Source organism: Chrysemys picta, chromosome 6 (genome assembly GCF_011386835.1).
Source record: "Chrysemys picta bellii isolate R12L10 chromosome 6, ASM1138683v2, whole genome shotgun sequence".
Classification (NCBI taxonomy): domain Eukaryota; kingdom Metazoa; phylum Chordata; order Testudines; family Emydidae; genus Chrysemys; species Chrysemys picta.
The window spans coordinates 94076765-94099416 of record NC_088796.1 but is presented as its reverse complement, the minus strand read 5'-3'; the positions used below and the strand labels follow the sequence as shown (position 1 = coordinate 94099416).

General features: G+C 43.4%; 1 protein-coding gene across 35 annotated transcripts in view; it reads right to left on the bottom strand.

Annotated features, from left to right (window-relative positions):
- PIP5K1B (phosphatidylinositol-4-phosphate 5-kinase type 1 beta) overlaps nt 1–22652 on the bottom strand; it is a 221687-nt gene that overhangs the window by 130961 nt on the left and 68074 nt on the right. For 3 of the 35 annotated variants that reach the window (XM_065550491.1, XM_065550500.1, XM_065550484.1), the window contains exon 1: nt 12891–13086. The exons of 31 other annotated variants lie outside the window; for them this stretch is intronic. The gene's annotated coding sequence lies outside the window, so the exon portion shown is untranslated. Of the gene's footprint in view, nt 1–12890; nt 13087–22652 lie in introns of those variants that run through there. One more of the 35 variants, XM_065550505.1, reaches the window with a different exon arrangement.

Sequence of the window (22652 nt, the reverse complement as noted above, 5' to 3'; positions counted from 1 at the left end):
AGAAAAGGCCTCTGCACTTAGGAAGTTTTTTGTGACTGCTTTCTCTAGTCACTATCAAACTGACATCAGTTTTTCCAACAACCGAGGTAAGCCTGCTTCAGTAACCAATAATCTTTAAATGTAAATAGGATTCTTTCCAACGGCAGTCACTTTAATCATTAAGGCTATGATCCGCTCTCACGGAACCACATTGAGGGTTCTGGTAGATCAGACTACAGGATTGAGGCCTAGCTCCATCACTATCTTTTTCTTGAGGTGAAACAATAGGTTGACATGTGAGCCAAATTCAGTGTACAAACTTACAAAAGAACTCACTGCTAAACAACCCTCCCACCCCCGCACAAAAAACAAACAAATCTATAAACCAAACGCTCTTTCAAATGCACATGTAATTCTCATGGACTTTTATGGAAGTGAGGTATATACAGAAAGAAGAAAACATACTCCACCTGCTTTTTTAAAATATAGAACTCGTCACAGATTTTACCATGTTTTTCCCCCCATGGTGATTAAAATGTTTAAAATTATCATTTTAAACAAAATTTAGATAATGGGTTGTTTTCTATAAGCACTCAAAGACATTGCTTGCAGAGTCCCACTGACTAGCAAGAAACTGTCCCTGAACATTTTTGGCAGCAAGCATGGTAAAATGAGGTCATTGCTACTTATTTTTGCCAGTGCCTGATCAGTCCATTAATTTCTAAATGGCAGTTCATGGATTACACAATGCACCAATTTTCAAAATAAAAAAGTCCTTTGAGTCAGTAAATGATTTGCATTCACAAATACACCCTATGCTTGATCTCCCATCTATTCCCCTAACATTCAGTATTGGCAAAACTTCAGCAAGTGGTAGTAACCATTAGACAAGAATCTCTCACCTTGCCAGCTTGTGCCATTGTACCAATGGCCAGCAATAGTTACAGGAAATTCTGCAAAACCCCTATATTGTCACTGTTACCAGGCAGTACATCTGCACATTACTGTATTTCTATCAACTGGTCTACAAGTGAGTAAATTTTTTAAAAAGTGGCTTAAAATAAAATAAGGCAGCTCTCTAACAGCTCCAAGTACAAGAGGAGAGTGAAGATTTTCTAGTAGAACTGTATGCAGCCTGACACTTTCAGATTTTGAAAAGAACAGATCAGTTATCCAAAGGAAACTGAGCCTGAGTTTTCCCCCAAATGAAAGCGGCTTCTAATTCGCTTCAGAGCGAGGGCTGAATAAGGCCTGGTCTACACTACGAGTTTAGGTCAACTTTAGCAGCATTAAATCGAATTAAGCCTGGACACGTTCACACGACGAAGCCCTTTCTTTCGACTTAAAGGGCCCTTTAAACCGGTTTCTTTACTCCACCTCCGACGAGGGGATTAGCGATAAAATCGGCCTTAGCGGGTAGGAATTGGGGTAGTGTGGACAGAATTCGACGTTATTGGCCTCCGGGAGCTATCCCACAGTGCTTCATTGTGACCGCTCTGGACACCACTCTCAACTCAGATGCACTGACCAGGTAGACAGGAAAAGCCCCGCGAACGTTTGAATTTCATTTCCTGTTTGCCCAGCGTGGAGAGCACAGGTGACCATGCAGAGCTCATCAGCACAGGTAACCGTGATGGAGTCCCAGGATCGCAAAAGAGCTCCAGCATGTACCGAACGGGAGGTACGGGATCTGCTCGCCATATGGGGAGATGAATCAGTGCTAGCTGAACTCCGTAGCAGTAAACGAAATGGCAAAATATTAGAAAAGGTCTCCAAGGCCATGAAGGACAGAGGCCATAACAGGGACGCACAGCAGTGCCGCGTGAAAATAAAGGAGCTAAGGCAAGCCTACCACAAAGCCAGAGAGGCAAATGGAAGGTCCGGGGCAGAGCCGCAAACATGCCGCTTCTACGCGGAGCTGCATGCCATGCTAGGGGGTGCAGCCACCACTACCCCAACGGTGTGCTATGACTCTGTCACTGGAGAAACACACAGGGAAGCGGGTTCGGGGTACAAGGAAGATGAGGATGAAGATAATGTATATAGCTCACTGCAGCAAGGAAGCGGAGAAATCTGTTTCCCCAACAGCCAGGATATGTTTATCACCCTGGAACTGGAGCCAGTAACCCCCGAACTCACCCAAGGCATGCTCCCAGACCCTGAGGGCACACAGGGGACCTCTGGTGAGTGCACCTTTGTAAATATTACGCATGGTTTAAAAGCAAGCGTGTTTAATGATTTAATGATTAATTTGCCCTGGCAATCGCGGCCAGTACAGCTACTGGAAAAGTCTGTTAACGTGTATGGGGATGGAGTGGAAATCCTCCAGGAACATCTCCAGAAAGCTCTCCTTCATGTACTCCCAAAGCCTTTGCAAAAGGTTTCTGGGGAGGGCTGCCTTATCCCGTCCGCCATGGTAGGACACTTTACCACGGCATGCCAGTAGCACATAGTCTGGAATCATTGCATAACAAAGCATGGCAGCGTATGGTCCCGGTGTTTGCTGGCATGCAGACAACATCCATTCCTTATCGCTCTTTGTTATCCTCAGGAGAGTGATATTACAGTCACCTGGTTGAAATAGGGCGATTTTATTACGGGGACATTCAGAGGTGCCCCTTCCTGCTCTGCTGAACAGAAATGTTCCCCGCTGTTAGCCACGCGGTGGGGGGGGGGGGTGAAGTGATCATCCCCGATAATTGGGTGTGGGGGGGGACGGGGGGTTAGTTGTGTTTGTGCTGCATGTTAACCCGGAAACCGCAGCCCCTCCTTTTACATTGCAAACCCATTTTAAATGGCCAACCCAAAGGGTGCTTGGTATAGGAAATGAGGGCGCTACTGTTTGAAACCATTCCCACATGTTAAGAAGGTTAAAAAAAGCCAAAAGACTGGCTTACAATGGCTGCCTACAAGCCGAAATCTGTTGCCTGGCACTGCGTGAGTGATCTCTCACACCAAACTGGCAGGCCCTCAATATAAGAGGAAAAATGCGACCTTGTAACGAAAGCACATGTGCTGTGTAATGTGAACAGCAAAATTTAACGTGAAAGAGTGTACCCATTGTTCTCTAAAATGTGTCTTTTTTAACCACCTCTCCCTTCTCCTCCACCAGCTGCAAATGTTTCTCCTTCACAGAGGCTAGTGAAGATTAGAAGGAGAAAACAGCAGACTCGGGATGATATGTTCACGGAGCTCCAGATGTCCTCCCACGCTGAAAGAGCACAGCAGAATGCGTGGAGGCAGTCAATGTCAGACTACAGAAAAGCACAGTATGAACGAGAGGAGAGGTGGCGGGCTGAATCGCGGGATGAACAGAGCAAGTGGTGGGCTGAAGATGAAGGTGGCATCAGCTTGCAGACAGAAGGCAAGAGTCGATGCTCCGGCTGCTGGAGTAACCCCCTGTGCTGCCCCTGTGTAACCAATAGCCCTCCTCCCCAAGTTCCATAGCCTCCTCACCCAGACGCCCAAGAACACGGTGAGGGGACCTCCAGCCACCCAGTCACTCCACCCCAGATGATTGCCCGATCAGAAGGCTGGCCTTCAATAAGAGTTAAAGTTTTAAACTGCAGTGTGTCCTTTTCCTTCCCTCCTCCCCCACCCATCCCGGGCTACCTTGGCAATTATCCCCCTAGTTGTGTGATGAATTAATAAAGAATGCATGAATGTGAAGTAACAATGACTTTATTGCCTCTGCAAGCAGTGCTCAAAGGGGGGAGGGGAGGGTGGGGTGGTTGGTTTACAGTGAAGTAGAGTGAACCGGGTGGTGGGTGGGGGGCGGAGAAACAAAGAAGTTTCACACCGTAGCCTGGCCAGTCACAAAACTAGTTTTCAAAGCTTCTCTGATGCGCACCGCGCTCTGCTGTGCTCTTATAACCGCCCTGGTGTCTGGCTACGCGTAATCAGTGGCCAGGCGATGTGCCTCAACCTCCCACCGCACCATAAATGTCTCCCCCTTACTCTCACAGATATTGTGGAGCGCACAGCAAGCAGCAATAACAATGGGGATATTCTTTTTGCTGAGGTCTGAGCGAGTCACTAAGCTCCGCCAGCGCGCTTTTAAACGTCCAAATGCACATTCCACCACCATTCGGCACTTGCTCAGCCTGTAGTTGAACAGCTCCTGACTCCTGTCCAGGCTGCCTGTGTATGGCTTCATGAGCCATGGCATTAAGGGGTAGGCTGGGTCCCCAAGGATAACTATAGGCATTTCAATATCCCCAATGGTTATTTTCTGGTCCGGGAGAAAGTCCCTTCCTCCAGCTTTCGAAAGAGACCAGAGTGCCTGAAGACGTGAGCATCATGTACCTTTCCCGGCCATCCCACGTTGATGTTGGTGAAATGTCCCTTGTGATCCACCAGGGCTTGCAGCAGCATTGAAAAGTACCCCTTGCGGTTTATGTACTCGGTGGCTTGGTGCTCCGGTGCCAAGATAGGGTATGGGTTCCGTCTATCGCCCCACCACAGTTTGGGAATCCCATTGCAGCAAAGCCATCCACTATGGCCTGCACATTTCCCAGAGTCACTACCCTTGATATCACCAGGTCTTTCATTGCCCTGGCAACTTGGATCACAGCAGCCCCCACAGTAGATTTGCCCACTCCAAATTGATTCCCGACTGACTGGTAGCTGTCTGGCGTTGCAAGCTTCCACAGGGCTATCGCCACTCGCTTCTCAACTGTGAGGGCTGCTCTCATCCTGGTATTCTGGTGATTCAGGGCAGGGGAAAGCAAGTCACAAAGTTCCATAAAAGTGCCCTTACGCATGCGAAAGTTTCGCAGCCACTGGGAATCGTCCCACACCTGCAGCACGATGCGGTCCCACCAGTCTGTGCTTGTTTCCCAGTCCCAGAATCGGCGTTCCACAGCATGAACCTGCCCCAGTAACACGATGATTTGCACATTGCTGGGGCCTGTGCCTTGTGAGAGGTCTATGTCCATGTCAATTTCCTCATCACTCTCTTCGCCGCGCTGCAATCGCCTCCTCGGCTGGTCCTGGTTTTGCTTTGGCATGTCCTAGCTCTGCATATACTCCAGGACAATGGGCGTGGTGTTCATAGTGCTCATGATTGCCACGGTGATCTGAGCGGGCTCCATGATCCCAGTGCTATGGAGTCTGGTCTGAAACTAGTATCTGATGGACGGAGGGAGCGAGGGGCGAGTGATGACATGGCGTACAGGTACAGGGAATTAAAATCAACAAAGGTGGCTGTGCATCAGGGAGAAACACAAACAACTGTCACACAGAATGGCCCCCCACAAAGATTGAACTCAAAACCCTGGGTTTAGCAGGCCGTTGATTTCACGGAGGGAGGGGGAAGTAAAATTAATACAGAACAAATCTATTTTTTACATCTTAAGCTGGCAGACGACGGTGCAGCATGACTGATAGCCCTCGGCATCTTCTGGGTGCTTGGCAGAAAATACTGGGCGCTTGGCAGAAAATAGCATACTACGACTGATAGCCATCATTGTCGAGACTGTTCAATAGGACTGAGCATGTCTGCCCAGGTGCCCATGATTGACAGCCACTGCAGTATGATGACGACGGATATCAGTCGTAATATACCATCTTCTACCAAAAGGCAAGGGGCTGCTGCTGTGTGCAATGCAGCCCCACGTCTGCCAGCACCCAGATCGCCGATGAAGGCTACCAGTCATACTGCACCGTCTACTGCCAAAAGGCAATTAGCTGCTGCTGTGTAGCAATGCAACACCACGTCTGCCGGCACCCAGAGGACATATGGTGACGGTGAGCTGAGCTGAGCGGGCTCCATGCTTGGCGTGGTATGTTGTCTGCACAGGTAACCCAGGTAAAAAGGCGCGAATCGATTGTCTGCCGTTGCTCTGACGGAGGGGGAGGTGCCTGATGACATGTACCCAGAACCCCCGCGACACTGTTTTGCATCATTCAGGCATTGGGATCTCAACCCAGAATTCCAATGGGCGGCGGAGACTGCGGGAACTGTGGGATAGCTACCCACAGTGCAACGCTCCGGAAGTCGACGCTAGCCTCGGTACTGTGGACGCGGTCCGCCGACTTAATGCACTTAGAGCATTTTATGTGGGGACACACACGATCGGCTGTATACAACCGATTTCTATAAAACTGGCTTATGTAAATTCAACCTAATTTTGTAGTGTAGACATACCCTTAGAATCTGTCTAATCTACATAGAAGCCCTCAGAAAACACACACTGAATTATCTATATAAATACTGTCAGTTAATGCATCCTATTACACTTTTAAAAATTAAAAATTCAGCTTTCAGCATCTGATGGATTTTTTCCTCCTAATCACGCTGTAAGAATAGTTAAATCCTTTTTTTGCTCCATGTGTATACTTGTGAATCATTAGCTTAAAAGAAAAAAACCAGGCAAATTATCATCTTAGTCATTGCCTATGAATTTACTCATTTATATTTTCCATAAACCTAACTAAAGAAAAAAGATTAACTGAATAGGACCTTCTCCTTTAATAAAACCAGGATATTCTGACTATTTAAGGCACATCATGTGAAACTGTTGTTTCTGATAGGCTTCACCACACAATGATCAGCTTCAGGAATGTCAAAGACTTAAGAGTTAATATAACTTTTTCAGCCTTGATTTTGCAGGTAATCTGATTTTTATTAAATTCACGTGGATGCAGTGAATACTATGAAAAGCATGTGTGTGCGTGTGTGTTGTGGGACAAATTTAATACAAATAAATAAAACTGATTAGCTCTGTGGTAAATATCCTCTCTTTTTCAGTGTACAAAATAGGAAGGGAATCTTTGGAAAGCTACTGAGGGCTAAACAAAAAACTGAAAAGGATATTTGTTATTGTCTGGGAGGGAAGCTTAACTAGACAGGGCCTCTCTGCTGAAGAATGAAATAATGATTTTGTTAATTAGTAATAGTATTATAGCCATAGGTATCAGAGCTGTAGCATCAGCCTCTAGCAAATAAATAGAAAACACAACAGGAAGAAAAACAGCACACAATACTCCAGATTCTGCCCCATGTTGCGTGCCTCTTTCTGCCACGCTGGCAGGGGCTTCAAAGGAGGCAAAAACACACTGGCACACTCTACCATGAGAGGGGGAGAAGGTGGTTTTCCTGAATGGGTCCATACTGTACCCTCCCTCCCCCCCCCCAAACACACACCTTTACAACCCCTGCCATCTGAGCTGATATCTCAGAGTGGGCCAGAAGCATAGCTGCAGCACATTGCACTCTGGCTATTTGGTGATAGCATAAAGGCCTGTAGAGGGGTGTTACAAATTCAGAGAAGCTCAGGGTTACTTTAAGTTGCTCGAAGAGCAAGTACCAGAACTAGGGAGATTCAAATGTGCCATAAAGCCACCTTCCACTAGCTATAGCCAACCTGGTCCTACTCTCAGCCCAGAACTGGAAAAAACAGAAAATCTGGCACAGTCTCTTCAATGCATGTGACTTTCAGCACAAAGCACTTCTGCTCTGGCCAGCTTACAGAAAGGCAGTTCCAAAAGAAAAGGCTCACATCAGCCATGGGGTATTACAATAAAGGGGAAAGACACAGTCTTAATGTAGGAGTGGCTAAAGCAGTCAATTCCCAAAGTTCTTCATGCGTTTTTGTTTGGGGTTTGGTCTGGGAGTCTTACAGTGCTGCCAACTCTCCTGGTTTTGTTTGTTTGTTTGTTTTTAATTAAACTTCCAGCCCCCTTTGAGACTTTCAAGCCAGGTGGATAACAGCCCCAATTGGTTGCCTTCCCCATTGCCCACCTCCTGGAAAAGAGCAGCTAATGAGCCTGCTGGAGGAAGCAGGCAGCGTTCTCTCTCACCACCTGACACCATTCTTACAGGAGGGGAAGTGGGACCAGAAAGAGCCCAGCAGCTCAGGGCTGCCTTGCTCCCTCCTCCCCTCCTGTGAGCAATGTGTCCCTTACTCTCTGCTTCTTCCTCTTCCTCCCTGCAATAGCTGGCCTGGAAATGGGGAGAGGAAGGTGAAGGACCCCTGGAACTAAGGAGAAGCAGGGGGCAAGACTCAGAAGGGTCAGAAATGATGGGAGGAGACAGAATTGATAAGGGGGGAGGCAGATGTGGGGGCCAGAATTCCTGTAGTGGGGGCCAAAATAAAGTTATTCTGTTCATTGGGGAGAATTGGCAACACATTGTCTCACACACTATGGGGTGGGCTGTGCCAGGAGGAGCTCAAAAATTAAGTCAGACCAATATAGCCTTATTAAAATATAAAAATATATATATTTCAAGATCTATTTTATGATTTTTGAACCTCTGGGATTAGAAATACTGCTTCTAGGATTAGGAGAAGAGGGGAATACCTGTTTCCTCAAGAGCTCGAGTTACTTGCCTTCCCTGCTAATATATCTGCCTCAATAAGCACACATGGGAACCTGCCTTTTTCAGCCAGCCAAGTGAGCAGCTTCTCTGGGTGGGGCAGGCCATTTAGCTAGTACCCTTTCAAAGGAAGCCAACTCTTTACTGCCTGACTGAGCATTGGGTATACATATCCCCATCGGCAATACACTTATGGCTCTTGCAGCTTCCATCATGTATCAGGAGTGTACTATGGGAAAAGTCTGCTAGTCACTATGGTTAGCAAACTTATGGTCCATGGGCAAAAGGTGGCCCTATTCTCAGCACCCTTATGTGCTCACTGAGCAACGGAAGTGAAAACCTATCATCATCTCTGGTAACTTTCACTTTAATCTACTCTGCTCATTTCCTTTGTTGTGTGAGTATGTGTACATACATGCACAGCAGGATACAAAGTAAAACTAGCTAAAAAATCTGAGTTTCACTTTGAAGTCCTCCCAGCTGTATACCAGACAGGAAAGGTGTCAGAGAACAGACAGTACAACATGGGGTGGGAACAAAAAGGAAAAGTGGAAACAGGAATCAGGGTAGGAAGAAGGGGGTGGACAAGACAGGCTAAGAGACCCTGGAGTGTGGAATCAAAGGGGAGGAAGAAAAATTAGACCCAGAGAGTAAATGGATGTGGAAAGGAGAAGAAACAGGTCAGGAAGAGGATTCTGCTCTCACCTGATACAAACAAAGACTATTAATTTTGAACATACATGAAGGACATGACAAATCAGTAAATGTTTGTGAAGAAAATATTGTTTTGTTGTGGTAAAGAAGGCAGTGGAACCTATTGAAAATGTAATTTGATCCTTATCCCAAAATGATTTAGATACTCCTGCACTAGCAGAACTGATTCCTGTAAGCTATGGTGAATTAGCTGAAAGAAAGAGCCTGGCATGTACCATGAATCTTGCCTACTCCTCTGTAATCAGGAGAGCCCTGCCTCCAGAACTGGTGCAGCTGTATGGAAACAGGATACCCGCACAGGAATACATATCCCTGTGACGATGTGCCATAGAGCTGAGTTCAGGGGGAATGGAGTTCATGTGTGAGCATGTTATACAGTTTGCTGCTCGCAAGCTACAACTACTAGGTGGACTAGGGATAAAATGGAAATAAATTTCTCTGTGTAAGTGAACAATGATCAGATTCTTTTATATCAGGGGTAGGCAACCTATGGCACACGTGCCAAAGGCGGCACACGAGCTGATTTTCAGTGGTACTCACACTGCCCGGGTTCTGGCCACCAGTACGGAGGGCTCTGCATTTTAATTTAATTGTAAATGAAGCTTCTTAAACATTTTAAAAAGCTTATTTACTTTACATACAACAATAGTTTAGTTATATATTATAGACTTCTAGAAAGACCTTCTAAAAACGTTAAAATGTATTACTGACACGCAAAACCTTAAATTAGAGTGAATAAATGAAAACTCGGCACACCACTTCTGAAAGGTTGCCGACCCCTGTTCTATATACTACTCTTTCAGCCTGCAGTCAAGGGTGAAAGTAACTTAAAGAACTTATTGGTTTGCAGGGCGGCCGGGGTCCTGGGCAAGGTGGCAGGGGGCAGCTCTGGGCCCCCGGAAGGGGAGGGGTCTCAGGCAAAAGGGACGGGGCCCCACCGACTCCCCCAGCCAGCCCTTCAGCACTGCCTGGCCTGGGCCCCCTGGAGCTCCACAGCGATTTAAAGGGCCCGGAGCTCCGGTCACTACCACAGTAGCGGCGGTAGCCAGGAGACCCGGCGGCAATTTAAAGGGCCCGGGGTTCCGGCCACTGCCGGGAACCACAGGCCCTTTTAAAATTGCCAGGGCAGCTGCCCCCCCTCCCATCAGCAGCCCTGCTGGTACGGTGCTTAAAGCGCTGCTGCGGCAGCACTTTAATGTCGGCTGTGTACTGGCCTGCACCAGTGGCCACTTTCTTACCAGTACACCGTACCGGCCCATACTGGCTTACTGTCACCTGTGCCTGAAGTTGATGCACTCTGCCCCTCAATTGAGCCACTGGATACATGGCACTACCTTCCTAAATTGTAATTTTCTGTCTGTAATTGTCAAGTACCACTGGCCTAAAGTCAACCACTAATTTTTTGTTTGTTTTGCTATCACATTTCTTAAGAAATTTCAATACGAGCACCAAAGGAGATCAGTGGAATTCTTATACAGAGTGCATTTGCAGAGCACAAATAATTAGGAAGATCAATATGAGTCGTCTCCCAAAAATGGAGTTTTGACTAAGGGCAGGTCTACACCACAATCGCTACAGTGGCACAGCTATACTGATGTAGCACTGCTAGTGCCGACACTCTGTGTCGATGGGAGAAAGTTCTCCCATTAGCATTAATTACTCCAGCTCTCTAAGCAGTGGTAACTATGTCAGCGGGAGAGCATCTCCTGACAACAAAGCTCTGTCCACACTGGCGCTTAGGTTGATGTAATTTAAGTTGTTCAGGGGTGTGAGCCATTCCTCTGAGCGATGTAAATTATATCGAAGTAAACACTAGTGTAGACCTGCCCTCAGACATAAAAATATATTTAAAAAAAAAATCTATGACTCCAAGAAATCAGGAATACAGACAAAAATCTATAGCCTATACAGGAGTAAACAAATGTAATGAAGAACTCAAAATGTTTAGCACTTATTTTAAAACTGCTTTTGCATGGCACTATAAAAATAATGCTAAGTGTGCATTTTTAGACCACCACATTTCAGTCACACTGTGAAAGTACGTTGTGATAAAAAAAATTCCATCTTCTTACACTGTTGCAAGGTAGACTGTCAATTTCTATAAAATGTTAATATTTGATCATCTAAATGCATGGCAATGATGTTAAGAGAGGTCACCTTAGAACAGAACAAGCTGAAAATGGTATATTAAAAACTACCAATGAACACAAGAGATCCATGGTTGTTCAAACTTTCAGTAAGCCTCCAACAGAGCATTCACCACTTCAAATTGGTACTTAGGTAGCCCTCTGATGCTGTATGAAAAGGAAGAGGACCACTTATATCATTGTTGCTACCACGGTTAAACAATTGCAACAAATCCTGTACAAAGTACATCATGTAAGGTATCATTTGAAAAGTTATGGTCTGCTAAATAGGATTATGTTTATATGCATGTACCCTCTCTGTATATGAAGTGTCTGTCTCAAACATGTTCTGTTCCTTGGTAAATTTGTCTGGTGGGATTTACACTCAGACTAGCCATCACTGGTTGATGGGCCATCCATGTGGTGATGGGCCATTGAGGGCAATCAGCTCTTCAGTGAGCCCTCCCTCAGCCAGCCTGGAGCCAATGGCTACCCCCAATGATTCAGCAAAACATGTAAGGACATGTGATCTAAAACTCCATCTTTTGCTAATAAATTTCAATGCACCTTAACTGTGGTATAAAAGTGGAAGCTGTGTCATCACTTGCCTGTTTCTCATTTCTGGACTGTGATTTTCTAAGGAAGCTGGGGGGTGGGACGGGGGAGGTGTCATTCGGTCCTTTGTTCAGTCTGCTTGGGTGAACCAGAGAGACTTATTACAAGCTAGCAGATTGAACATCACTGCTATTATCCTGACCTGCAAACTCTGAAATCAATTGTAATGTATAAGATTATTCTTTTTTATTATTAAACCTTTAGTTTAATTCTACTAAAGGAATTGGCTACAGTGTGCTATTTGGTAAGATCAAAGTATACATACTGACCTGGGATCCTTTGGGATCAGAAGAACCTGATATATGAAGAATCTGGTTTTCAGTAACCTCTCATCATTAAGACCAAATGTCTGGGTGGTGATAGGGGCTGGATTGCATAAGGAGGAAACTGTTTTTGGCTTTTTGTTAACCAGTGGGGGGGAAAACAGGAGCTCACTTTTATTACTGGCTTGATGAACTCTAATGTTAGATTTCAGAGTAGCAGCCGTGTTAGTCTGTATCCGCAAAAAGAACGGGAGTACTTGTGGCACCTTAGAGACTAACAAATTTATTAGAGCATAAGCTTTCGTGGACTACAGCCCACTTCTTCGGATGCATACCAAGATGCATACCAAGCTTATGCTTGAATAAATTTGTTAGTCTCTAAGGTGCCACAAGTACTCCTGTTCTTCTAATGTTAGAATAACCACCAGTTTGGGGATGCAACTGCCCTGTTGAGTCTGGCATTCTCAGCTGTGACCCACACCAGATATGGTCCACAGGCCCAACTATCTGATCTGTGCAAAAACTCTCTCTTTGTATACACAAGATGTTGTGTTTATACTTGCAGGTTTATATATGCACTAACTGAAGGCATGCTGAAAACTCAGGCTCAGAGCTCACCATCAAAGTTGGGAAACCCAAACTTGCCCTGCCCACTTCTCTATATTTGTTTTGCAAAGTCCTTATGTGTTATTCTGTGTGCTTTTCAAAACAAAAGCCAGCTTTTCAGTACTTCCCTCACCTCTACCACCATAAACCCCAAACCTCTCTGCAACCAGTCCCCTATGGATGAGCAACCCTACCACAACAAAACCCATAGGTGACAACTCCGTGGGTACACCCATGGAAAAAAATTAGTGGTTGCTTAGCACTTACCAGCAGTCCCCCTCGCTCCAGTGCCTCCTGCCCATCAGCATCTCCACTGATCAACTCCTCCCCGTCCCTCCCACCTGCCATGATCAGCTGTTCCGCGGTGTGCAGGAGGTGCTTAGATGGGGAGGAGTGAGGATGGGACACTTGGAGGAGGGGGCAGAAAGAGGTGGGGCAGGGATGGGGGCTGAGCACTGCCTGGGTCAACTGGAAGACAAAACCAATGTGTGCACAAGATAAAGGAAGAGACAGAAGCCACTTCTGTAACAGGTTTTGATAACAAAGCCTTTATCATGAACATCTCAATGTTTAACACCCTTTCCTTCCCCCCCACCTGTGATCATACACAAAATACAGTTAAAAAGAAAAAGAGATGAAAGTTTGTCTACATTCTTCTTCTTTCTCCTAGCACTTGTGCAAATTTAGCCTTCCACTTTAATAATGGAATTATGCCTTATTTTGCAGAGTTAACTTCTCACTCACCGGGCCATCAGCACTTGCAACTACAGATAAGGATACAGACCTATTACTTGTGGGAGAAGATAGGACTTATTCATGGCTATCCTACCCAGGACAGCCAATGTGAGCCAAGCAGACAAGTCTAAATATCTGAGCACAGACCAGGAGTCTGGAATGTTTTATGATCAGCACTGACACTTACTTCCTTTGCAACCTTAAGCAAGATGCACTTTTCTGCCTGAATTTCCTCATCTATAAAACAGAAATTATTCCAACAGAGATGCTGCAAGGAACAGCTAGTTAATGTTTGGAAAATGTTTCAAAAGATATAGAAGTGCAATAAGCCATTATCATCACCGTCTGTTTTAACTTTGCTTTTAGAGAAGCTAAAGGTCTCGTCAAAAATATATTTACATATTCCAAACAATTTGAAAACATTAAATTCACTGACGGCGATTCTGGACTGAAACTTAGAACCTTAAAATTATTATTACATTTGCTGAATACTCTTAAATGTTCATGTATAATGAGCAAGGCTCAGAAGGAATCAGTCAAGTGACTTGAGTGAGTGAGTGTGTGAGTGTAAAATAAATGGAAACATGTTTTAACCTGCCAGTTTTCCCCTTTGTAGATCTGCAAACATTTCTGCTCCCTATCCCTTGTATTTCTTATAATGCTTTAGCCAACTGGTCTACTTTTATTTGCTTCTTGTGTGGTGCACAAACATCAACGAAGAAAGCAATACTCAAGTAATGGAATGTATCCATTAAGCACCTCAAAGGAACAGAAGAGTTTTTAATTGTTGTTCACCCAAGAAAAACTTGTAGCTATTATTTTATTACTTATTTTCTTAAAATATTATCAGTATTTATCATATACAGAACATTTTGTATCCAATTGTTATAATTTAAAGGAATGTCGTTTTGGGGTCCAAATTTATTTTACAGTATCCCGGGGACAGGAGGCAGGCTTGTAGGGGGAAGTAACCTACATTGTTTATAAGTAATTGCATTGTTTCTAGAGTCTACTTTATTTGACACAAATATTACTGGCAAAGATTTTAGGAGATAAAACGGTTTCCTCCATCCTCCAAAGAGAGACCCACTTAAGTTTCAAAATATATTTTGCTAAAAACTAAGGACAAACTCTGACCTTATTCGAGCCTACCGATATCATTGAAACAAAGGTTTCAATCAGGACAGTATTTAGCCTTTAATTAAAACCATATTTTAAAATATTTATACACTATATTCTAAGCATTCAGATGAATAAATCCATCCTGTTTAAAATCACTTCCTCCCATGCAGAAGAGTATAGCTAGCTATAATTTATAACATTAAAAGCTTATGTTTACAAAAAGATCAGTTTACTAAATAGTTTGGTAATTAGCAGCCTTCTCTGAGAATCAGGCCCTAAGTTCTAAACATACAGAAAATAATGATCAGTTAACTGTTGTTGCTGAATTCATGTTGGTAGCAAAAGTTCTGTAATAATGACTCTTTCAGCAGCTAATTACAGGCAGCTTGCAAAGGCAACATGAGTTTGAGCATTTCGTCAAAAGGCTCATTTAAAAAAAAAAGATATTTAGTGCACAGATTTAAAGGTGGTGAACTTTCCACATGCTTCTATTCATTTCCCTGTACACCAACTTTGCTGATGTATGCACATTTCCAGCTTTAGTGTGCTTATTTATAATGAATGTGATTAAATCAGATCAGAGTATTTTCAGTTTCACCAACAAAAATATTCTTTAGAAAAGAAAATCACTAATTTTTACCCTTATCTAAAAGGTATTAGCATATCGAGTAACCTGGTTGAGAGAAATACATAAGCTATAATGCACACACACACACACACCCCCAACCACTTTCTTCCTGCTAATATATTTTGCCTTTTCTTCTGAATTTAGGGTGAAATCCTGCAAACCCACACAGCACTCCAGACAGGCTCATAAGTCCCAAAATGCAAGAGAAATATTGAATTTTCTGCACAGAAGCCAGATTACAGAGAGCCTATGGAAATGGCAACAACAATCCCTGCATACTGTGAAAGCATTTTTAGTGGTGGTTCTCTGGACTGAACTACGGGAAAGAGGCTGTGGGGGACAACTGTGTGAATCCACCATTCCAGGTGGCCACTTGGGAGGCAGGATGGAGAGAGAAGTGAAAATGCTTGTACTGATACTCCAGCCAAGATATAGGAATGGTGGTCATGGAATACTGCACACAGCCTGATATATTATCTCTGGTTTGGACTAAGATGAAGGAGAACATTTTCCCATCCCTGCTAGAGGTCGTCCTGCAAATGTCATTTACTAGGATTTCTATGAAGGACCAAAATATCATCCTTTAGTTACAATACGTACTTGATCATGTACAAATTACCAAGTACTGCTATAAAGTAGAACTGGCAGGGACGAAATATTTTGAAATTTGTTTTAAAAGATTCCTCATGTATAACGATGAGCCACAGAAGTGTGTTGTACATATTTCATTGTTATTATCTGATAGTAAAGTGATTAATCTTCAGATGAACATCCAGTTTCAAAAACTGTTTACAGTGTCTTCCCACAACACCCAATAATCTACTAACTATAAAGAGGAAAATATATACATGTTCTAATAATGTTGTCTTATGGTGAAGTAACAATCCATTGTTACTTTCGTTTGGTGAAAGATTCAGCACTTCATGGTAACTCATATAGTATATTGGAGGTCCAGATAACATTATAACTTGTGTCATGTCTATCAAATTCAAAGAACTATAGTAGTAAATCTACAATAGGGAACCATCTCACACTGGCAGGAAAATGGACTAAAGAAATTAGGGATGGAATATGCCTGTGATTCTATAAAAAAAATAATTTATTTGGACAACTTTAACAATGTTTATTCTAAATCTAATTCTAATCCTGAGGTTAAGTACCCATGCTGTAGCCCTTAGCACTACAAAAGATCATTTTATTTTACCTTTCATTTATCAGTGCACAGTGGCACACCCACAAAGTACTAGACAAATAGTTTGGTTTGGAGCTTCCACTAGGGCTTGAAGAGGGAAAGAGCAGAAGACTGATATGAAGACTGGCTTCACTGAAAACAAACCGTCTTATCATTCTAGGTCACTGCTTTACTCCTTCTGTTTCAATTTGCTCCTGCAGGTTTTCATTAAACTGGCATATTATCTAACTTCAGCAGGGAGATGGGGCAAGGAGAAACTAACAGCTTTCTCCAACACGGCTGTCAACAATACTATTCTGCAGATCAGCCAGCAGAGGACACACAATTGGCCTCTCAGAGTTGGTAAGACAACTCCCACCTGTTTATGCTCTCTGTATGTGTGTATATATATCTCCTCAATATTTATTCCACTCTGTATGCATCCGAAGAAGTGGGCTGTAGTCCACGAAAGCTTATGCTCTAATAAATTTGTTAGTCTCTAAGGTGCCACAAGTACTCCTGTTCTTTTTGCGGATACAGACTAACACGGCTGCTACTCTGAAACCTGTAACAAGTGTGGCTCAGAGAACAAGCACACCCTATCTCTGATTCCAGTGACCTATGCAGGGGAGCAGTGCCCATGTTTTACTTCAGGAATTGCGTATACCACTTCAGGAAAGCTATAACTGCTGAGGGGAAAATGTGTTTTAATGCAGAGCTTGTAAAGTTTACCAGACACTTACTAGTCAAGGCTGAGACCAAAGAGGGGACCTCCCCACAAATCAGAATTGCAGGACAACGCCAAGATGGGAAACCCACCTTCCCCCTCTCCTGACTGCCAGGAGAAAGGGGAATTGCAGAGTTCCCATCAGGCTTCATTGAGAGACCTCTTTGGTACTGACCTTCGCTAGTAGGTGTCTGGAGGATGGCAGTCCCCTTCCTGGCTGCTGGGTGGAGTGGAGGGAAGCTTTATTCTCCCCATTTTTGGGTGCTGGGATAGAGTGTGCTACTTTTTCTCCACATTTCACTTCTGGTTACTGGGAAGAGAAGGCACCCCTTTCAACACCACGCCTTTCCCGGGCTTGAGTCCTGGTACCTCCTTCTCTACCCCCACAATAAGGAGAATTATTCAGAGTTAAGTACTCCATTTTCTTCATTCTGGGTGAGCAGAGAGTGTAGTGCAGTGCCTATCACAGGAGAACTACCAGTTGTCTCCTGCAATTTATTCTCTGTCCCAGCCTATGTGCTTCTGGCAGAGAGATGGGAGGGAAGTGCCTCTGGCAGAGCGATGGGAGGGAAGTGCCTATTAATGAACCCTAGCAGCACGAGAGCCGAGCAGCTCCGGGCTACATTCAATAGTTCACTAGCTCGATTTCACTTTCGCAAGAAAACAAGTATATTTTTCAAGACTAGCTCAGATGTTGGATTTCATCATCTCAGTTATCAGATCCACAGACAGCACATAAAAGAGTGGCACAGAGTGCTCCTCAGAAAATGAATTCTAATTCTTCTTGGGTTGTGGCTCCATTAAGATCCCACATACCATACAAAACATCTAAAAGTGCCACTGGACCCAATTGACAGAAGTCTTGGAGTAGCTCTCAGATCAACTAGACATCTAGTTGTCTCTGTCTGTGCTACCAAATGAGCTGCTTGTTTATTTTCATCTTTAAAACAACTCAACCAGGAAAGTAGTATCCAAATTCTCAGAGGGTTAAAATAAGGTTGAACAAAAAGCCTCATCATCCTCACATTTCAGAAGAGGAGTGGTTCTGAGTGACTCATTTCATTTTCTAATGACCCCACTTGTCCTTCACAAGTATAAAATACAGCAAGATTTAACAGGCTGCATAATAAACATCTGTATACTTATTTTTGTCACCTCATCATCATAAGGAGCACTCGACTGTCAATCCGTTTTGAATGTGACACTGCATACAAAATGGACACTTTCCTCATACATTTTCAGAGTCAGACTTATTACTTAGCAAAAATCCTGCGCAGGAGAGGAGAATGAATATTTAAGCTGAAAAAAATCGAGGCACATTGATTAAAGAGGAAATACGCAACACAACTTAGTTTGCTCAAAGAAGGTACTTCATAAGGAAGGTGGAAATTGTGATCTATGCAAGTCAAAGAACAAATGCTAATATGCAGATTTCAAAACATGATGAAAATGGGGAAATGGAAAAGAAATAATTTCTTCCCACATCCACTGCCTTTTTTATTTTTATACATACACACACACCTCTACTCTGATACAAAGCGACCCGATAACACACAAATCTGGATATAACACAGTAAAGCAGTGCTCCGGGGGAGAGGGGGAGGGCTGCGCACTCCGGCGGATCAAAGCAAGTTCAATATAACGCGGTTTCACCTATAACGCGATAAGACAGCGTTATATCAAGGTAGAGGTGTATATATAGATATATAAATAAAAGAAAAATAGACATTTACTGACAAAAACAGTTTTCTAAATCTTCGCATTTGGTGTTCTTTGCATGTCAGGTAACTAGTATTGCTTTGTTGTACAAGTAAGAGAACATATTCCCTCAATAACTGATTAATAAATGGTTTTGTTCAAAGAAAATCTGGTTGACCATATTAAAAACAAACATTACACACAACCACCATTGCATAATATGACTATGCTCTAGGAAACTAACCAGGTCATCTTGAATAACTTAACTTTGATACCCAATTCTGTAGCCTCTGCTCATGCCAGCATGAATAAGGGTTGAGATATTAACTCAACCTTATAGCATACGCCTAGACTCTACTGTAATTCAGTGTGGGAGCTAGCTGAAACCTGGCTATTCAAGGCTCTGATTTAAAAGATAAAATTATTAATACTACACATTTTTGTCATGACACAATGCAACAAGAAAAATAAATTTGTTCTGTATTTGTAGCACTTAGCACAACAGGCGTCAAGGTGCTACCTCTGCCTTTCTTCACCTGGGTGCGGAGGGTCCTATCTGCAGGGGAACCTTCATGGTTCTTTTTGCAGGGAGAAAAGGATCTACGAAGCTTGAATATTAGGAGATGCATGCTCAGCTGCACAAGCTTTTAGGTGGGGATTGTTTACTGGCATTCGCTCCAACAGCCATTCCCCTGAACAGAGAGGGGACTTGGGAACCGCAGTGGCTACTAAAACTGTGCAGTGGTATTGGGCTGATCAGAAAGGCGGGAGCACATTTCCCTGTGGCACCCCATAGTGAACAGCCAGCTTAGTTGGGCAATGCTTTAGAGATGCAATTTCTAGAGCATCAGTATATTTATCACCATTCAAGCAAACTGTGTAAACAGAAAATGAGGGCTTCTTTAATCTAACACACGAAAGGAAATCTAAGCTAAACTTCAGAGTCTTATGGTTTTTAACTTGCATAAATTCTTATAAAAGAGTCGAAGGCTCAGATTTGTGTGAATTCCTGTGGGCAGAAACCAATGAGTTACAAAACACTCTAGATATTAGCAGCACAAACAAACAATCTTTTTATGAAACTTAAGACCTTGTGAACTTAGTGTCCTCCGGCAATTCAAAACTCAGGACTGGATTTCAGCCTCCTGCCCACAGCCCCCGTCCCTCAAAAAGCCCCCAAATCACTCCACACACTACATCTTCTCTCTATAGGTCTGTCTCATCTTACGCTGGGGTTACGTTCCACAGTCAGCGCCTAAAGCGAAAATCGTGTATAGTCTAAATTACATTGAGTGTAATGGCAGGTGGAATCGCCCGCACTACAGAAATGGTATTTTTATTGTTATTTTTCTCTTTGTTTTTTGTTTTTGCTGACCACGTAAAGCTGAAATCGCGTATGTTAAATGCGCCTAAGATGTGACAGACCTGTAATAATATTTTAGTGTGGGTGGGGGCTTTTTGTTCACCCTTTTCTCAATACCTTTGGGAAGAGGGTCGCTGGCCAACATGTTTCCCACACCTGCCTTTTGAACCAGCAGGCCTCTCTCAATCCACGTGAGGTATCTTTAGTAGGAAGGCAAGCTACCAGCTCACTCTAGTGTCCTCCGCAAGGGCTGAGAAAAACCTCCTCCCAGTCCTGCCGCAATTGAGCCATTAAAGCACTGGACAGAGGCACATCATTAATGCCCTGGCACATGCATAAGTGGGTATGTCTAGCTGGGGGGTCCGATTCCCAGCTCAAGGAGAAATACTGACACTGTTTCTCATTGCGCTAGTGCACTAAAATTAGAATCTAGTCATAGCAACACGAGTTGTGGCATGGACTAGAGGCCCTGAGTGAGTGCTGACCCCAGACACATACTCGGGGCAGTTAGCTTCTGCTGCTGCTCATGCTGCCATGGTTACACTATTTTTAGCACACTAGATCAACGAAAGCTAGCATGGGTATGGCTCCTCGAGCTGGGAATCACACCTCCAGCTCGAAGTGTGGAAGTGTAGACGTACCCACAGTGCTAAGGCATTGCAGCCAAGTGAACAGTACCAGTCCCTCCAAGAAAATGGCTTATGGGAAGCAGGCATTTATCCCCTAAAAAGACACTTAAACTAGATGTTGGAGGAGAAATAGTACAATTGACCTAACCTGGTCAGCCTCCCAAAGGAGCAGAAAGGGGAAGGGGCTGGTTAGTTCCCCCTAAAAATCCAAAACAGGGGAAAATGCTGTCTCCTAAAGACATAAGGAAAGCAGGTAAAAGCTACTATATTTACAAACAAATCACAGTAACAGGACAGTAGTACAAGTCACACAGCGAGATGGTGGGACATGTCCAAGGTCACACAGGAATGGTCTGATCTTGCATCCTTTTAAGTCAGGGACAGCACTGCAGCCTTAATTAATGCAGGATCAAGTTGCCAAATACAGGTTTAGAACCACAGTCTCCTGAACCCCAGTACTCCAGGCTTTGATGCCTCCCACTGTAATAGTCCATTATCTCCAATGTACTATTCACACAAATGTGAGGATTTGCAGACTGCACCCCTGAAGAGCACAGCACTTGCCTGCAGATCTTAAAGACAGGGATTGTTGTTGCATCACAGGCTTCATCCTGCCAGTTACTAAACTGTCCTTGTAGATGTTTCCCTAACCATGTTACTAATACCACTTACGTTTTTAATAAACTGAAGAAATCTAGCTTATTTTGCTTCATTTGTGCTGTTTACTTTTGCCATTTCATTCAGTGAAAAGATCAACAGTTTCACTTTTGTTTACAGTTTCTACGAAATTTCAACTTTCTGGTTCTGATTCATTAGCACAATGCTACTATGTTTGAGTTGCAAACACTGGATGTAAATATTTCCCCTACAAACAAGACACTGCTCACAGATTTTTATTTTAAGTATTAAAAACAAGGTTTATCTAAAATTCAGTTTAGCTTCTGTTTTCACTTTAAAAATTAGCATTGTGTGAAAGCCAATAAAGAACTCAATAGGAAAGGAACACCTTTACCTTAAACATCCTATTAACAAAACAATTAATATTTCTCTTTTATTTTATCTGAAATAGTGACATAAGATCAACTCTGCTACTAGAGGAACGTTATTTGATGTTTCTGTCATTAACCAAGAGACCTAGGTTACATTCCTTTTGTTATGATGTTTTATATGAGCAATCTTCTGATTCTCAGTCAGAATCCAACAAAAAATATCCAAAGGCATCTTTTGTTTGTGACTCAGTCTTTATGAGCTGCAATCCCTTGAGACCTTGGAAAGAAGTAAATATATCTGTCTTATCGTACCAGTATCTGGAAATATAATAAAAACAAAGCTAATCCTGTTCTGCAAAAGTCACTCTGTAATAAAAGTGCAGTTTACATTATAAAGGCCTTCATGCTACAGTCCTTACACATACTTAACTTCCAGAGAAGTCAACTGAACCTTTGTGATCATGAGGATTGCAGGATCAGGTAGTTAAAATGCCAGAGGCCAATCTACACCAGTGTTCCAACAATTGCGAACACCAGTAGCTCTGCACTAGTGGTAGCAATAATGGCACATTTAGGAAAACAAGCAAGTGCACAAACGTCAGATTTGGGAGACAACTTCAGATGGTATGTAGCAACTACTGCATAAGAGTTTAAGTTATTCATATATGACACACAACTAGTAAAAGCAAAGTGGGTGCACAACAAACCTAGGTCTAAAAACTCAGAGCCTCTCTTAATTTAAAATCTGTACTGTGTCTCAGGTCCACCTCTAGTAAAAATAGATAAATAAATAAAAATAACAAAAAAACAGGGCCCTAATCCTTCAAAGTCTTATGCATGTGTTCAACTTTACCTAGCTGGAGTAGTTCTGTTGATTTCAAGGAAGCTACTTAAAGAGCCAGATTCCCTGTTGGCACAACTCCATTAGTGTTAGTTAGGTGAGCAGAGAATCGGACCCAGAGTGCAT